Raw genomic sequence first — 8020 nt, 5'->3', positions numbered from 1 at the left:
GAGGAGGAGGAGGAGGAGGAGATGGAGATGCCACTGCCCACTTGCTCTCTGCCTGTCAAGCAAGCAAGTGCTGGCGGTGATGAGGAGGAACAAGAGCAGTTGGGGACAATGGTGGGGAGAAGGTAGACTCACTCAAAGAGGGGGCCCATTGAGGACACCTTGACCAAGGGCCCTCAAACTAAACACCCGGAGCCGGCACTGCCTGCAGTGCAGCTGGGTAAGGACCAGTCATTCAGGGAACAGGTGTGCAGGGGGGGGGGGGTCAGACATGGGTCCATTAAGCTGGCAGGTTTACACAGACCGGATGGGCTGAGCAGGTGCATCTGATGTATTTGTATTTGTATTTATTACATTTTTATATTGCCCAATAGCTGAGACTCTCTGGGCTGTTCATAATTAAAACTGATCCTTGACAAATGTGTCTTGCAGAGGTCCGTAGGGGTAATATTCACAGGACACCTCTGTTGTAGAGTTGCAGATCTTTCTCCAAGTTGCTTTGGGCAGATGACAGATGTTAGGTTTATGAAGAGGCCCTTTCTATAGAAATGATCTCTACCTGGGCTGCCTTATACTAAGCCAGACCATGGGTCCATCCGGTTCAGTATTGTCTATTACAGCTTTCCCCAACTGGGCAGCCTTTGGATGTTTTGGACTACACCTCCCATCTTCACCAGCCAGCATGGTTTCTGGAGATGTTGGGAGCTGTAATCCAAAACATCTGGAGGGTGGCCAGTTGGGGAAGGCAAGCCTACTGCTTTGCAATATCTCTGCAGGGTTTCAGACTCCTCCAGCTCTACCTGGAACTGCCAGGGATTGAACCTGGGACCTTCTGCATGCCCCCCCACCCCACCCCCGGCAGCATCCCTAATTGGATGAAATTCAAGAACATTCCATTCAACACACCCCATGCAGGACACTTCCTCTGTTTTCCATCCCCCCCCCCCCTTTCACACACACATTTTCAATATATTGGTGACTGCCATTTATTTGGATTAATACTCCTCTCTAACACAGTAGGTAAATATCTGAAAACTGCCTACATTTCTCGTCACTAGCTTCTTTTGTCTAGGGTGCATTCTCTCCGGTCTCTTTAAATTAATCACAGAAGGTATTTCAAATGATGTTGACTTGACGATGTATTGCATTCCTATCCAACAGGCCCGCGTACATGTTTCCCCCTCTGTCCTAATGTAGGTTATGCTGAAAGCGAATGACTTGTTCACTGTCACCCCACAAACCTGGAACCAGCCCTGGTCTTGGGGCATATGCTTTTGTGGTCTACAGAGGTTTTGCGGGCTAGAGAGATGCTGGATTAAAACTCCCAATGCCTGTGGTGTCTGGGGATGATGGGAGTTGTAGTCCAATTTATTTGTTTTATTTCTTTAAGGCTGTAATCCTATCAGGATGCCCATCGTCCTCTGAACTCAGAGGCTGGTGGGCACCCTATGCGTAGCGGGAGGAACGTGGAGGTGATCGTTGGCTCCGTGCTTCTTCTGCTCCACATTTTTGCTAGATGGGCATTTTTGCCCATCTAGCTGGGCTTCTGTGGAGGGGGAGGAAAGGAGGCTGGGGAAGGCTGGGGGTAGCTTGTATCTCTGCTTCCCCAATTCCCTTCCCGCAGAACTGCCCCCTTTCCATTCTGTCTAAGGTTGCTTTCGCAAGCTCGGAGAGGCAGCTAGCACAGTTCTCCCTATACTGGCTGCAAGGGGGTGGGGAAATCAGACTCCTGGGTCTGAGGTCAGAGTGCTGTCACTGATCTCAGATCCAGGAATACAAACTATCCTATGCCCCCCCCCCGCCCCCCAGATGCTTTCTAGGGACCTTAGGATTGCTCTCTAAAAGATTTATAAGCGCTTTTTAGGGTAAAAAACCCCTCTCAAAACCTATAACAGTAACACACAATAAAAGACTAATAAGATCAAAATAACAATGTAAAACAGCACCATTTATACACAGCGACTCAGTAGCGTTCTAACAGAATTATAGACCAAGGTAAACTGGTGAGTCTTAGGGCCTGCTTGGAGGGCTGTAATGATGGACCCAGAAGATGGACATCAATTGGAACAGAGTTTCACAAGCAGGGGCTAGAACAGCCTTCTCCAATCTGGCACCTGCCCGCCAGATGTATCGACTACAACTCCCATCAGCCCCAGCCAGACCCTTTGCTAAGGATGATGGCAGTTGTAGTCCAGCATGCCTGGAGGCCTCTAGGTTGGGGAAGGCTAACCTTTGAATGTTCTTCTCCTAACATACTAGTTGTAGACCTACCTCAACTGAAAACATATTACAAAAACTTTCTGGGGCACATGATCTGTTAGTTGCTGGGGCAGAGAATCAACTGGAGGACACGTGGTCCCCCTCCTCAAGAAGAGAGTAAAAACATGGAGTTATGCTAGTAGAACTTTTTATTTGCACAACGCTTTGAAGAAATGCTACAAGAGTCAAACATGGCCCCCCCCGGAGAGTCCCTTTGCCTGGCGAGTGAGGAAGACTTCTGCGAAACTCCACATGTTGTATTTGGTATTATGTATTCTTTGTAAACTATTTCAATAAATCAGCTTCATTGTGTAACAGTGGGAACTGAGTCTGCAGTTGTTGGAAATTCCCCTTCACCCAGCCATTCTTGGTAATAGTAAATAATTGAGAGTAAAACCTGTCCTAGTGTCCCTCTTAAGTTTGGTCTGGTTGCCTCCGACTCCTTTAAAAACATTGCCTTGTTATCAGACACCAAAGATGACAATCAGCAAGAACTCCAAATACGTGGGGATATTTGATAGCAAAACTCAGAAGAGACAGTTTACTTGCAATGTGAGGCCATGGTAGACGTCTCCTTATACTGAGCCAGAACACTACGCCATCCCTCCGGACCAGCTCCCAGTGAGTAGCCACGCGTGTTGACAAAAAGCACTCGCGTGGTGGTTTAGGAAAAGACTTTAAGGACAGGTAACTTTTCATTTTAGGGTAAGATGGCTGAGATCAACCTTATGGTCACCAATCCATGCAGGCAGGGACAAGAGGAAGGAACTAGAAGGATGAGACAGGAAAGGCTAGAGCAAGCATCCCAGCAATCCCTTCTCACCTTGTACAGGTATATTTAACCCTTTAGGTTCAGGTTTGGTGACCTATAGCCCAAGTCCTGCCAACACTGATTGGTAGCACCTCTCTCAAGATCTCCAAGCGGAGGTCTTTCCTAACTCTGCTACTCAAGACAGATTGAATCGAGTCAGTTACTTTCTTTATATAAAGCATGTACTTGACCACTCAGTCAAGGATCATGAAATTAATGTGTTTTTTAAAGTAATAGTGGTGGCTCAAGGCAGCCTGACATTAAATTAAAAATTAAATTTAAAAGAGATCTCAGCTGTACTGAAAAGACACACGGGTCATGAATATTATACAAGATGTGGGTCCTGCAATGAAATGTTGCAGTATAGAGCACTCAGGGTCCCAGTTGGCTAGCCATGCTCTCCTCAGGATACTGCATTCCTGGGGTGACCATATGAAAAGGACAGGGCTCCTGTACCTTTAACTGTTGTACAGAAAAGGAAATTTCAGCAGGTGCTATTTGTAGGCATGCAGCACCTGGTGAAATTCCCTCTTCATCACAACAGTTAAAGCTGCAGGAGCCCTGCCCTCTTTTATATCTGGTCACTCTAGTATAGCTGCCGCAGCTTTAACTGTTGTGATGAAGAGGGAATTTCACCAGGTGCTGCATGCATACAAACGACACCTGCTGAAATTTCCTATTCAGTACAACTGTTAAAGATACAGGAGCCCCGTCCTGCTTTCCATATGGTACCCCTATGCATTCCAATCTCTCCCCCATTCCTGCGCCCCATTTTCCATCCCTCAACAGACACAGCATCTGTGGCAACTGAACATGCTCAGTCCTTTTTAGGGTGTTTTGGGGGTCCTGCAAATTTTGCGGTTCCCCTGAACATGCTGACAACTTCCTTCTTATTTCTCAGTGGCTCTGTTTTGGCTCCAGTTCTGTTGGCATTCAGCAGCCGAATTTGCTATTAGAAGAAATGATAGTACAAAAGCTAGATGCTTCATTTTGGGAGGGATGGGGCGGACTTTCCTTGGCCAATCTTTGCTGGGTGGGAGGGGCTCTAGCTCCCTCTCTTTCTAAGATCACCGTACTCAGCTGCTATGATCTCTCTCCTAAGCCTCCTAACGCTAGACGATGTTTGTATAGTACCAACCAGGTTTTATTTTTTAAAACACTGTGTAAAATATGGCCAAACAACCAGGGGCAGAGTAATGCATTTCCTGGAGCAACTACTGTAATGTTTTTATTTGCTATTTAAATTTCCTTTTTAAAAAAAAAAATGCACAGAGCAAACAAACATGTTGCTTGGCATTTCAGTAAGTCTTGACAGTTTTGATGGGCACGTGGCTTCCGTGTTTTTTATAAATCGTCTGTTACCTAGAGAGTGCAGCAACATCGTTGTCTTCCTGCAGTGGCAGTTGTCGCTCACCAGAGGGCGCACCCTTCCATACCATCTCCAACATCCTTTTTGGTTGCAACCAATGGGAGGTTCTGCTTTGATACCATTCCAGATGTGTGCAGCATTTTTATTTTTATTTTAACCTCCATTTTTCCTTCCATGGCCCTCTTCAGCATAAGATGTCTTGCAAAGGGTTGGAAAACATCTCCCAAGAAAAGGAATGTCTGATCAGCAGGAGGTATTTAGCTGCCAGGGCCTACGGAAAAAGATACCCAAAAATCTTGCAGACCCTCAATGACTAACAGATTTATTATGACATGTCTTGATGGCGTAAGCCACAATAAATCTGATCTATCTCTATCTATTTATCTATCTGTCTCGATGCCAGGAGAGTCTTTATTATTTTTTGTTGCACCAGACTAATACACAGCTACTCTGGAATTCGTCACAATGAGAGCTGTAGAGCAGGAGGGAGATCTCGCACTGGCAGCTTGAATGTATTGTGCTGCTGCCAAGAACTGGATGCAAGGCTATCCCAATATTCCTTTCATCCAGTGAGGGGAAGCTTTGTTCCCTCCATGTCACGTATTGTAGCAGCCATTGTTTCCTGTTCTGTGGACAGGGCCGTGCTAAAGCGTTTGACGGCCTATGAGGAAGGGCAAGAGGGTGCCCGGCCACCACTCCACGTTCAGAAGATGACTAGACTGGCAGTTGAATTTTGATGTAACACTGGCAACATGGCAGAAACCCCCACAGCACCTCAGAACCACAGGCTAGCTTCTGAGGGTGCACGCCAGACCACGTGGCTTCCCAACACCTCACCCATCCTCCAGCATCAGCGGCCTGCGGCAGCCGCCTCTCTCCGCCTAATAAAAGGGCCGACCCTGCGTGTGGAGTGCTGAGGAACCACCTTCTCTCTTGTGTGTGAGGGAAGATTTTGCTCGAGGCAGAGTAAGTAGCTATGAATGGTGGGTTACATCCAGATCTGCCTTCCTCAAGAGGAAGAGCTTTGCTTTTTAGATAGTTCCTCTGTTTGTGTTTCGAGGTAGGGTGACCATATGAATAGGAGGACAGCGTTCCTGTATCTTTAACAGTTTCAGAGAAAAGGGAATTTCAGCAGGTGCCATTTGTATGCATGTAGCATCTGGTGAAATTCCCTCTTCATCACAGCAGTTAAAGCTGCAGGAGCCCTGCTTAGCGTGACCAGGGCTCCTACAGCTTTAACTGTTGTGATGAAGAGGGAATTTCACCAGGTTTTACATGCATGAAATTGACACCTGCTGAAATTCCCCTTTCTATGCAAGTGTTAAGATACAGGGGCCCTGTCCTCCTTTCCATATGGTCCTCCTAGTTTGGGGGATCCCACCTCTAACCCCATTCAGCAGGGTCTCTTGATTCTCTCTGTAGCATGTTCAGGGGGCTAGAGGGGCTGCTATGGGGAGGGGGAGGGAAGTCCTCTTCTGCCAGCACAGTTGATCCAGAGTAAATCTGTACTTAACCACTTCGCTTAACAGCAGGGATGGGGACTGTGTGGCCCTCCTGATGTTGATGAATTGAAAACTCCCACCATCATCCCTCACCATTGGCTATGCTGGCTAGGGCTGATGGGATTTGCAGTCCAACAACATCACTGGGTGAGCCACATATTCCCTGCCCCTGGTTTACAGCAATCTCGTATTTTTCAAGTGTATGTATAGTCACTTGAAGACTAGTTGGACTTGGGGAAGGGCTGAGGGAGAGGTCACTGAGGTAGCCCCTTCCAGTAGGTTACTTGAAAGCCTGTATGCCCTGAGGGGAATGCAGAAGGGGAGACGGCCAGGCCAGGCCACTGATGCCATCAGCTCCTGACTGGGTGGCTACTTACAATGCAAGAGGATGCACATGCAAATTTCTAAATTTGCACCTATACATGTATAGCTGCTTATGCAAACATATAGCTATAGGTGGACATTTAGAAATAAGAACTATTATTTAAATAGAAATAAAAGACATCTCACCACAATGGAGAGACTGACCAGGTGATCAGTCTGTCATCCAGGTATTGATGGTCAGCTTCAAGCCCCCTGGCTCTCCCTTCTTAGGGTTTATTATCTTCAAACCAGATATGGAGCGGGCAGACCATCAAGCAGAGGACACCTGCAAATAGAGGATTGTTCTCTGCCAGCTCTCCAAAATAGAGGACTATCTCTGTAAAGTAGGACATCTGGCCACCCTAGCTTCTGAAGAGACTGCGAGGGGAGAAAATTTAGCTGAGACAGACTCAACCTTAAAGTCCTGTGTATCATGGAGAAAGAGTAGAAAGAGTGGATTCTGTTTGCTTTGCCTTTTTAATACTTTAAATCGTAAGGCCACTTTCAGTGCACTGGCAAAAAGGCAGACTATACATACTGCAAGCAAGCAAGCGAGTGTCAATTGTTTGCTTGTGCACCCCGACATTACCTGCTTAATCTTTTGTAGACAGGTAGGTTTTCAGACACTCTGACCTGGCTGGCATTTCATGTTCAGTCACCAGGAGTTAATGAACCTGCTGGACTTCATGTCATGTGTAGGCCACTATTCTGATTATGCAAGCCATAGCCGGCACACACTGTGGCTTGTTGTACCATGCAAACCTGGCTTAAAACCCTTGTTGTACCATACAAACCCACACCACCCAGGATCGCAGGTTGATTACCCCCTGGTGGCGTGTCATGATGTGTGAACAGGCCCTTTGTGAGTCTTCTGTGTTCTGTCCTCAGAAAACTGACCATACAAATGCAAGAGAATCTCTTGGCATCTCAAAAACTAACGAATGCAATTATGGCATGTACTTTTGTGGTCCAGAACCGATTTGATTGGATGCATGCTAGCTAGCTATCATCTATCCACACATACACACATGGGTGTAAAGGGGGAAGAGATGTAAAGCTTGTAGTTAAATGCCAATAGATTGCCCAAATTACAGTCTGTGACAATTCAGTTACGGCTTCAGTACCAATTACTGCTGCTGTGAAAGGTTATTTTGCATATATTTACTGTACGCTCCAAATTGTCAGAGACTATGCTTTTTGCATTCTGTTACCACTTAAAAAGAGGAAAAAAGCTTTCCCCCCAACATTTTTACATCCTAACATGTACATTTTTTCTCTTTATGCCCATGCTACATATATTCATCTGACAATTGCAGACAGCACTCTACGCATTTGTTGAAGGGGGCTTTTTAGTCCATAAAAGCTTAGGCCATTATAAAATGGGTGAGCGTTTAAGGTGCCCTCAGAAACTCTTGGGTTTGTATGATTAAGGAATGGAGGACAGAACACGGAACAGGTGCAAATGGAACCCTTCACAGCGCTGAAATTAGTGGAGCAAATGTTTCAAAGGGAGGCAATGCTAGGCCTACTTGGGCTTTTCCTTCATTTGAGTTGCCAGCGGCAAAAGCACAACTGAGGAGCAATGAAGACCAGCCTTCCCCAACCTGGTGTCTTTCAGATGTATTGGCTGGGGAAGGTGGGTGTAAGCCATCCTGGTCTCCGCCCCACCCCACGCTTATAGAACTACAATTTATTGCAGGTTGAAGCTATGGTTTTTAT

This window comes from Elgaria multicarinata, chromosome 11, assembly GCF_023053635.1.
Source record: "Elgaria multicarinata webbii isolate HBS135686 ecotype San Diego chromosome 11, rElgMul1.1.pri, whole genome shotgun sequence".
Taxonomy (NCBI): domain Eukaryota; kingdom Metazoa; phylum Chordata; class Lepidosauria; order Squamata; family Anguidae; genus Elgaria; species Elgaria multicarinata.
Note: the sequence above shows the minus strand (reverse complement) of the source record.